This window comes from Propithecus coquereli, unplaced genomic scaffold (assembly GCF_000956105.1).
Source record: "Propithecus coquereli isolate 6110/MARCELLA unplaced genomic scaffold, Pcoq_1.0 Scaffold1, whole genome shotgun sequence".
NCBI classification, from domain to species: domain Eukaryota; kingdom Metazoa; phylum Chordata; class Mammalia; order Primates; family Indriidae; genus Propithecus; species Propithecus coquereli.
Window position 1 is genome coordinate 3,367,798 of NW_012133857.1, and position 10,393 is coordinate 3,378,190.

The 10,393-nt window shown below is 43.0% G+C and overlaps 1 pseudogene; it reads left to right on the top strand.

Annotated features, from left to right (window-relative positions):
* The first annotated feature begins 8,033 nt into the window (after nt 1-8,033).
* On the top strand, nt 8,034-10,358 carry LOC105814210 (annotated as a pseudogene).
* The last annotated feature ends 35 nt before the right edge of the window (nt 10,359-10,393 follow it).

Below are 10,393 nucleotides of genomic sequence, written 5' to 3' on the forward strand. Positions count from 1 at the left end.
TTGTGTCCACTTACTTCATCTGATTTTTTTATTCCAGATCAAAGTATTTGGGATTGCTTTTACATGTCTTGATATCAGCTTTACTTCTAAAACACACTGTAGATGAGGTACATTGTTTTTCACTTGGGTTTTCCTGAGATTCCTTTCTGTGCAAAGAACATCTGTGTCCTAAAAATAGATGTAAGTGTTTGTGCATACATTGGTAACCCCAGGAGTATTTTTCCAAATCCCTGATAATCTTGACTATTTTATTACCATCGTACTGGTAAATTCTACAGAGCCCAGTTTTAGAGTAAATTGTTTTTCAGTAATACGGAGGTTTCTGGGGCTGAGGCTGTTTAGGGAACAAAGGGTAGGAAAACCTTGTCATTCCTTGTACTTTTAAATACATTATGGAGAACTTAAATCACAGATGTGACTCCATCTGGCAACTGCTGACCTCCAGGACTGCCCTTCTACCTGGGTCCCACACAAACCTACCTACCTCTCTAGCCTTGTGTCCTAGTGCCTGGTATCTCCAACCTAGAGGCCTTAACTGTGTGCCTCTTGGCTCTTGGCTCTGGCTCATGCTTTGTGGCGTTGCCACAACAGTTGGACTAACAGAATCTTTTTTCTAGAATTTTGAGATTAGGGACAGATAGTCAACCCTGGTAGTATTCATGTTTAGCATAGTGGAAGCCATGATACCCTAGATGGGATTTCTCAACAGATCCACTTCCTACTTGGGTTTAGCTTGTATTGGGCCTTCCCTCTTCACAACCTAGTTTCCCTGAGAATTAGATCTGGTCCCCTGTGTCATTGGTTGCTAATGGAGTCTGGCCCAGATCTGCGGTCACCCCACTCTTGTGGGACCCAGCAGATGCCCCGTGGCTGCAGAGCCAGCCCCCTCAAACTTACAATCTGAAATAACTAGTCAATTCAACTTAGTTTTCTCTTTTGCCTAATGGTGCCCACCTGCTGTGGGCAGGGTAGCTGATAAGTGATAATCTCTATGCCCCTGGGTGTTCAGCCTGTCACTGGCAACTTTACCCCATTGGTGTCGGTAGCCTTGAATCTTAAGGACTGCTGTGGGCCTGGACCTAGCATGAGGCCATTACTAAGGTGAAGTGGAATCCCTCTTTCCCTTCACTCCCTGGCACTGCATTTGGTCTGGCCTGTGAGCCAGACTTCTCCATTTCCTTCCACTTAGGAACAGGTTTTCCCAGAAATATTAGATTGCCTTCTTTAGCCTCATCTTAGAAATTCAGATTGCTGTGAATATTATGTGCTTTAAGACTACTTGTTCCCATGACAGCTTCCAACTCTTTTTCTTTTTTTTGTGCCAATTTTTTTTTCTTTTATTTCAGCATATTATGGGGGTACAGATGTTTAGGTTCCGTATGTTGCCCTTGGTCCCCCCTCCCCCCAAGTCCGAGTTTCAAATATGTCCATCCTTCGGGTGGTGCGCATTGCACTCCTTAACTCTTGATGATTCGTTCCTTAAGGGTTTGTCTTCCATGCTTATACATACTCTGAATCCTACACAGAACTCTGTACAGAGTTTGTTCCTTTCTTTTTAATTTTTCCTCACTCTGTTGCCTGAGCTAGAGTGCTATGGCATCAGCCTAGCTCACAGCAACCTCAAACTCCTGGGCTCAAGTGATCCTTCTGCCTCAGCCTCCCAAGTAGCTGGGACTGCGGACAGATGTGCACCACCATGCCCAGCTAATTTTTTCTATTAGTAGAGACAGGGTCTCGCTCTTGCTCAGGCTGATCTCTAACTCCTGAGCTCAAGTGATCCTCCTGCCTCGGCTTTTGAGAATGCTAGGATTACAGGAGTGAGCCACCTCACCTGGCCGGCCGCCCCTGTCTTACCCCTTTGTAAATACCTTATGGACTCCTCACTTCAAAAGACTCAGGAATAAAGACATTTTTCTAATACATCCCAAATACCAGAGCAAAACTGAATATCCCCACTGAAACTGGCCTATCACAGAAGCTGACGCTTGGTGGATACCACTAAGTTCTTAGTAGAAAAAGTGGTTAAGAATAAATCTGAGAGACTTAATTAGAGTTGGAGAGGTAAATTCCATTTGGCAAGCCTGAGGCTCCCAGGATTAGAAGTGACCCCTTCTTGTATGTTAAGGGGCACCTCCCTTCACCGATGGCTGCATCACCTGCTTACTTGGGTGTTTAATCGAGTTCCTCCTAGGTCAAAGCTGCAGGCTCACAAGATGTTCTGAGAATGCATTGCTTTCCCTGAGGTCAGTTTGGGTGTGATCTCCTGGTAAGTTGGTGGGACTGGGTCTGGTCTGCACCATGGCCCGCCACCAAGGACACCCTCACATAACCAGGTGGCCTGTGAGAGGACTCTGGCCATAGCATCACCACTGACACAGTGTGCTGCATGGTGAGGGGCAGGAGTGTGGGCTTTGGAACTGGATACACCTGGGATGATGAAAGCGCTGCTTGGCCCATTCCTAGCGTATGGCTCTGGGCAGGAGACCATGTCTCTGGCCCAAGCGGCCTCACTATCAAGTGAGAATGATCGTGGGGCTGTTGTGATTCTGTGAGATCACCGTGCACAGCAATTAGCCTGGGTCTGGGCATGTAGCAAATGCTCATCCTGTGTACCACATTGTCATTAGTATTTAATTTAAAAATAATTTTTAATTGTAAAATACATCATACACACAGATAATTATGAAAGACGTAGCCATACATTCTTTTTTTTTTTTTTTTTTTTTTTGAGACAAAGTCTTGCTTTGTTGCCCAGGCTAGAGTTGAGTGCCGTGGCATCAGCCTAGCTCACAGCAACCTCAAACTCCTGGGCTCAAGCAATCCTTCTGCCTCAGCCTCCCGAGTAGCTGGGACTACAGGCATGTGCCACCATGCCCAGCTAATTTTTTCTATATATATATTTTTAGTTGTCCAGATCATTTCTTTCTATTTTTAGTAGAGACGGGGTCTCGCTCTTGCTGAGGCTGGTCTGGAACTCCTGACCTTGAGCGATCCACCCGCCTCAGCCTCCCAGAGTGCTAGGATTACAGGCGTGAGCCACCGCACCCGGCCCCATAGCCATACATTCTTGAAGGATAAGAATCTAGTTAAAACCTCTATAACTATGACACAGGTTATGAAATGAAAAAGTGCCAGGACCAGAGAAAGCTGCCGTGTGCCCCTCCCTGCTCCTCCCTTAGGTCTGAAAGCTCCTGCTCCTGTGATACCTTGGTTGACTTTATCATCGTCCTTTCTTCACTGTTCAGAATTGCTGTCTCTCAAAAATCCAGAGTCCATCCATGCAGAGTCTGATCCTGGCTTCTCTATTTTTCTCCCTGCTCTGAGTCTGTCCCTGGGCCACTGCCACACTCTCCTATTTACAAGAACTCTGTGGTATAGGGTAGGGCAATCCTCCCATCTTCCTTCTATCCTCCAAGAGAGTCTTGGCCATTACCGATCCTTTTGCATTGTCATATACATTTTATAGCCAACTCCAGTGGGTTAGTCCAGTTCCACAATAAAGTCTGTTGGGATTGCATTGATTCTATAATTTAGAACAATACTGACTGATTTACAATATTGAGTTTTTCGATCCATGAATAATCTGTATGTCTTTCCATTTTCTTATTTTTATGTCCCTTGATAAAATTTTATAATTTTTCCTGTAGAGGTTTTGCATATCCTTTGGTAAATTTATTCCTAGGTAATTGAGACATTTAAAATTGTATCCTTTTAAGAGACTACTATTAGGGATCCTACTGAAACAGCTCAACCCATATTCTAAATAACACAGATATCAAGTGCTAAATGTCACTGTCTTCATGCGGTTTCTGACCCAGCCTGAGCAATCCAGACCTTTTCTACAAGGCAGGGATGAAGTTGCTAAACTCCATTCATGGAAAACTTGCTTCAAAACTACATGCAAAACATTCTATTCATTTAATAGGTTAGGACTGGCTGCACTTCTAAAGATGCTAAGTTCAGCAGGCTTCACTTAGGAATAGCCCCAGAATTACCTAGTCCTATTTTTACAATCTCCAGTAAAGTAATGAGAACTCAACATTCAAGAAATATTAAGTATTCTAAGCAATGGGATAGAACAGTAAGTGAAGACCAAGCTTGTGACCTTGGGCAGTTACATTTCTATTGTAGAAGCAGATAACTAATACATAAACTATTTTCTATGAGAACAGAAGTGAAGACAATGGAAACATGAAGAAAGCTTTTGTCTAAAACAGGAATCACAGGCATCAGGCTATAGAAACGGGAGACAAAGGGATAGAATCACTGGAGAGGATCAAATGAGAGCCAGGAAACCCCTCTGGAGAGAAGTCTCAGCCCAGCCTCACCAAGTGGAGCCTCATCAAGAGGTTCTGTTCCCATGAGGATTTGTGGCCTGTCCCCATGGGTCTCCTGGAGTCCATGCTGTGTGAGTGGTGCACACCTCCACTGCGCAACCAATGCGCACCTAAGTTTTCTCTCTTTTCTCCTATAGAAATGTTTGGAAATGAGTTAAGGACAAGGAAAAAGTAACCACACAGACATCAGTTCTGCCTCCTGCTGCACCCTCACTGAAAGACAATGGCCCAAGAAGCACTCTCTCCTCTCCATGGGTGGCTAGTTCAGCTCACACTGGTACAAAGAAGTGTCCATCATCATATCCCCAATGTAAGGCCCTCCACTCCCTCCTCAACTATTGAGCTCTGCATTTCCTCCCACCCAATACCTCTTCACAACCCAAGGGGTGTCTTCCATTTATGATTTGCAAAGTTGCAGCTTTCAGCATGGGAAAGTAGTCCTCCAGGTCATCATGGCCGTACAAGGACCCTGCACAGGCTTGAAAGCCCAAAGAAATGAATGGGCTAGTTTGACATTTGCTTCAAAATCCCTCATAGGGGATTTCTTTTGGCATTAGTGTATATCATTTCCTATAGATAGAATTCTGTTAAATTGTCTTTTTAAAACAATGTCTAATTATTAACATAAGTGAAAAATATGCTTTTGCAATTTAGAAGTGAAAAATACCACAATTTAAAACTCAATGAGCAGTTTAAACAATGAGGATTTATGAACTGGAAAAATATATGAAGAAATTACTCATAAGAGGAATAGAGCCAGGAGGATAAAAAATAAAAAAGAGACGATATAAGGAGGGTAAAATGAGAGAGTCAAACAATCTAATTGGAGTGCCAGAGAAGAGGAGAAAGAGAATTGGGAAGGTCAGTCTCAAATAGATAGGGCTGAGAATTTTCTGAAATTCTCATGAGTCCACAAATTCAGGAATCCTAATGTGTACTGGGTAGAATAACTCTTAAAAAACCATCCTTATTTACATTGTTGAGGAATTACAGGAATACCAAAAACAAAAGTGTTCTTGAAAGCAGCCATGGAGAAAAAGGACACCTGGCTATTTCCCATCAACAGTGACAGCTAGAGGACAACAGAATGAGAAAAAATGAATAGTAAATCCAGCTCTGTTGCTCAAGAATTAGGACAATATAAAAACTTTTCCTAAAAATAAAAACAAAGTTAATAAGCAAAAAGGAAAGTGAAGGCAGAAGGAATCTTTGGCCAGGAGTGCTGGCACACACCAATGAGCATCCTCTCTTCTTGCATAGTAATAAAGCCCCTGAGTTTTACCTGGGCACAGGCTGGTGCCTCATGGTGGTAAAATGTTTGGTCAGATTTGGGAGCCTGCATTACTTTGGATGGTAGGCCAAAATTTGACCAAATATGTGACATTAGGGAAATGGTAGGAAAGATCCAGAATGATGGTGTGACTCTTTCTTGACTACTTTAAGCACAGTCCTGTGAGACACAAGAACTCTAGGTAGATTTAGCCAGCCTGTAAGCAGAAATGGAAGGATGCAGAGTTGTGCTAATGCAGGCACTTTCTGTCTCTGGTCTGCTGTCTACTGAGCCAAACACTTCTGTACAACAACCTCAAGCAGTTATGAACTATGCATCTGATAACACTCTTGCACTTTAAAAAGGTAGCATGCAGTAAGGAGAGGTTAAGGTAGGATTAACGGTGTTGTTTTCCTCTGCAAATCTACCATAAACAAGAAAAAAATCTGCTAAAATCAGATTATGGTAATAAGGATTTGGAACAGGAAGTTTCAAACTAGCCCGTGGGAGTATATATCGGTATAGTTTGGCATCATTTAGTAACATAAGCATCTGCATTATTGCTCTTGGGGGTATACACCAAAGAAACTCATGCACATTTCCGTTAGGATATGTGGACAAGAATGCTAATTGACAAACCTAGAAATGGCCCAGGGTCTACAGTATAGTTGATAAACTGTTGTGTATTTATACCACAAAGTGTCAGGCAACAATGAAAATGAACAAAGCACAGCTACACAATGACATGTACAATGACATGTACAAATCTTACAGACACAACTTTGGGCAAAAGAAAGCATAACAAAATTATTCGCAATATCTGATTCCATTTATAAAAAGTTCAAAAACATGGAAGGTAAACTATATTCTTTAGAGATGTATCCCTTGGTGGCAAACATTATACTGTATAATGGCTAACCCCAAAATGTCTAATTTATGGGGTAAAAACCAAACAAAATAAAATAAAAACATTCAACAAAAATATATACAAAGAGCATAGAGGCTACATGGAAGATGAGGTGTTTCGAGGTCTTTGTTAATGAAAGCGGTTAAAATATCAACTTTGGGCCCTCTTGTTATGACAGGGATCCATTCATTGTGGCAAATGTATCTTGCTCTTGTTCTGTAAACCCATTATCTTGCTCTTGCTCTGTAAATCTATCTTGTCCTTCCTCAATAAACTCACATGCTCAGTAAGTAAATATATAAATAAATAAACAAAAAAAATCGACTTTAGAACATAAATGTCTCTCATCCCATATGCTCATCTTACAACATGACATTGCCACTACCCCATGGGTGGAATCTATGTCCCCTCCCTTTTAATCTAGGTAGAACTTTGCAACTCCCTCAACTAATAAGGTACAGTGGAAGTAATACTGTGTGATTTCCAAAGATAAAGCATAAAAATATCATCACCTTTTGTCTGGGTCACTTGGGACATTTGCTCTTGGAATTCATCCATCATCTGGTGAGGAAGCCAAGAGCTAAGGAAAGGCCCACATGGACAAGAACCAAAGTCCCCAGTTCCCAGCCCTAGACCCAGCCCAGCTGAACTCCCAGCTGACAGCCAGCACTAAGCTGCCAACCAAGTAAGTGATCTGTATTGACAGTGGGTTGTCCAATCCCAGCTGGGGCCATCTCAGCTGGTGCCATGTGGAGCATATCTGTGAGCAAAAGAAATTATTGTTGTTGTTTTAATCGACTTAACTTTGAGAGGGATTGTTACTGAACAATAGATATCTGATACAATGGAAAAACTCTAGAGGCATTTTTCGCTAAAGTCAGAAACAAGACATGGATGCCCCATCACCACTACTTTATATCATGGCAATGAACTTATCAGGAAATGTAATCAGGGAAGAGTAACTAATTATAGACACACTACATAGCCAACTGACTTTTCCCCTTAGAATTTACAAGAAGCATCTCTCCATGGTTTTATAGCTTTTATAACTACTGTATATATTAGCTACATAATAAGCTGTTAAGTGGCTTCAAAATAATGTATTTATCTATTTTCCTATTTTTAATATTTTATAAAATTTTTACTGTAAAATTTCTGTCATTCTTTGGTTAACTGAATCAAATGGCAGGGGACATTTTAAGATGTTAAAATGAAAACATTAAATTTTCCTAAATTGCATTTTTAGTAGCTACGAACAAGAGATAGCAGGTTTCAATTTATCATTATTCATTAATCTATTAATCTTCATAATAATTTATAATCTTTTAATTATTAATCTGATCATGAAAATTGCATTTCAGTATTGTTTATTTGCAATTCAATCAGGTAAAGAGGGCCGTGCCTTCCTCATGCCACGCTGGGGCAGGCGTCCTGGGGGGTGTCCTCACGTGACTTCCCTGCAGGTTTCACGTGAGAAAATAGTGGGTGTAGGCCTGGGACTACAGCATAAACTGTAACCATGACTACTGAAGTAGGCTCTGCATCTGGAGTGAAAGAGGACTCTGACCAGTGAGCAGCAGATGTCACTAAGGAGCAACCTAAAGAAGTGGCAGAAAACCAGAGGAATCAGTAGTCTGATCTTAAGAAAGGTTCCCAGCCTTCTCCTGTAGCTAAAAGCCAAACTAGTGTACGCTGTTTACAAATTAGTGTAAACTGTAATCCCAGCTACTCGGGAGGCTGAGGCAGAGGATTGCTTGAGTCCAGGAGTTTGAGGTTGCTGTGAGCTAGGCTGACACCACAGCACTCTAGTCCAGGTGACAGAGTGAGACTCCACCGGGACAGCAGAGGAGCCAAATGTGAGAGCGGATACTTCTCCATTCATACCCCCATGGCTTAGGAAACTAAAGTCACAGACCTTATTAGTGGCCAAAGATGGAGGAGATAAAAAAGAGCCTACCCATGCTGTTATGTAAGAACAGGTCTTAGATAAAGAGGAATCTTTTCTGGAAGAAGAGAGACAGGCCAAGGGTGACGCTGAAGAAGCAGCTCAGAGGAAGCAACTGGAGATTAAGGTTGATGTGAGGAAGAAAAACCTTCCGTGAGCAGAGCTGAGACAGCCTGCTGAATTAGAAGTAAGGAGAGAGAAGAGGAGATGGTAAAAGAAACACAGGAAGACAAATCAGAGGGAGCTGCAGCAAAAAGAGAGACCAAGGAAGTGCAGACCAAGGAGATAAAAGCAGAGAAGGCCTCTCAAAAAGCCACTGCGAAGACCAAAGTGATCCCCTTGGATGGCACCAAATACAGCTGTGACCTGGAGAAACGTGCTAAGGGACAAGTGTTATTTGACAGTGTGCGAACACCTCAATTTCTTGGAGAATACTTTGGACTTAGGTTTCAGGAAAACCCCGAGTAGAAAAACTGGCTAGATCCTGCAAAAAAAATAGAGAGACACTGTGAAATCTTCCCTGGCTGTTCACTTTTAATGTGAAGTTTTATCCTTGTTATCCTTTTCAATTGACTGACGATATCGCCAGATACTTGTGCCTTCAGGCCCGGCAGGACGTTGCCTCTGGCCGCCTGCCCTGCTCCATTTGGACTCAATGCCTTCCTGGGAACCTACACACTGCAGGCTGAACTTGGAGACTGTGACGCAGAAGTTCTTGGCAGCACTGACCTCAGTGAATACTAGTTTGCCCCCACACAGACTAAGGAGCTGGAAGAGGAGGTGGCAGAGCTGTACAAAACCCACAGGGGCTTGTCTCCAGCGCAAGCTGATCATCAGTTCATAGACGATGCAAAGAGACTTCCCATGTATGGTGTTGACCTACATGATGCCAAGGGCTCAGAAGGTGTGGATATCAAGCTGGGTGTGTGCAGACAGCCTCCTCATTTGCAAAGACGGGCTCACACTCCATCATTTGGCTTGGCCAAACACCTTTAAAATTTCCCATACGCTCAGTATCTTCTACATTAGATTTGGGCCTGCAGAGATGGAACAGTTTGAGAGTACCGTTAGATTCAAACTGCCAAACTACCAGGCAGCGAGAGGACTATGGAAAGCATGCACGGAGCATCACACTTTCTACAAGCTTAAGCAGCCACCAAAGGCCAAGTTCCCGACCTTGGGGTCCAAATTCCGCCACAGCAGCCTCCCCCAAGCACAGGCCCTCCAGGCAAGCACCCTCATAGATAGGCCAGCACCACACTTTGAGGGCACTTCTAGTAAACAGGTCTCCGGGAATCTTAATGGAGCTCCAACTGGCGTTATGGACCAAAGTCTTACGAAGGATTGTCCTGTCTCTGCTAGGAAGATTTCAGCATATGGCGCTGAAGTTGTCGGCACTGCTGTGGTACAAGATCGGGGTGGCAGGAGGGAAGTGAGAAGCCCAACTAAAACCCCACATTTGCAACTCATTGAAGGGAAGCCACCAATGGTAAAAACAGAGATGGTAACAATTTCTGATGCCTCACAAAGGACTGAAATCTCCACTAAGGAAGTCCCCATTATCCAAACTGAGACCAAAACCATCACATTTGAGTCTGCACAGATTGATGGAGAGGCTGATGGTGATTCAGGCACATTACCAACTGCACAAACCATCACACCTGAGTCCGTGTTGACAATGATCACCAATGCACCACCAAGACTGGAAAAGGTGGCATGTGTGAAACAAGAACTGACAGACACATTCTGGTCACAGGAGATGCAGTTATTGATCATGACCAGATAAAGAAGGTGCTGGCTCAAGTGATCAGAGAGACCAGAGAGCAGCACCATGGCATAGTAATCAGAATTGTGGTGTTCACGAAAAAACTGGGAGGAGGAAGAGGAAGACTAAAGTAAGAAGGTCATTTTTTTTTTTTTTTTTGAGACAGAGT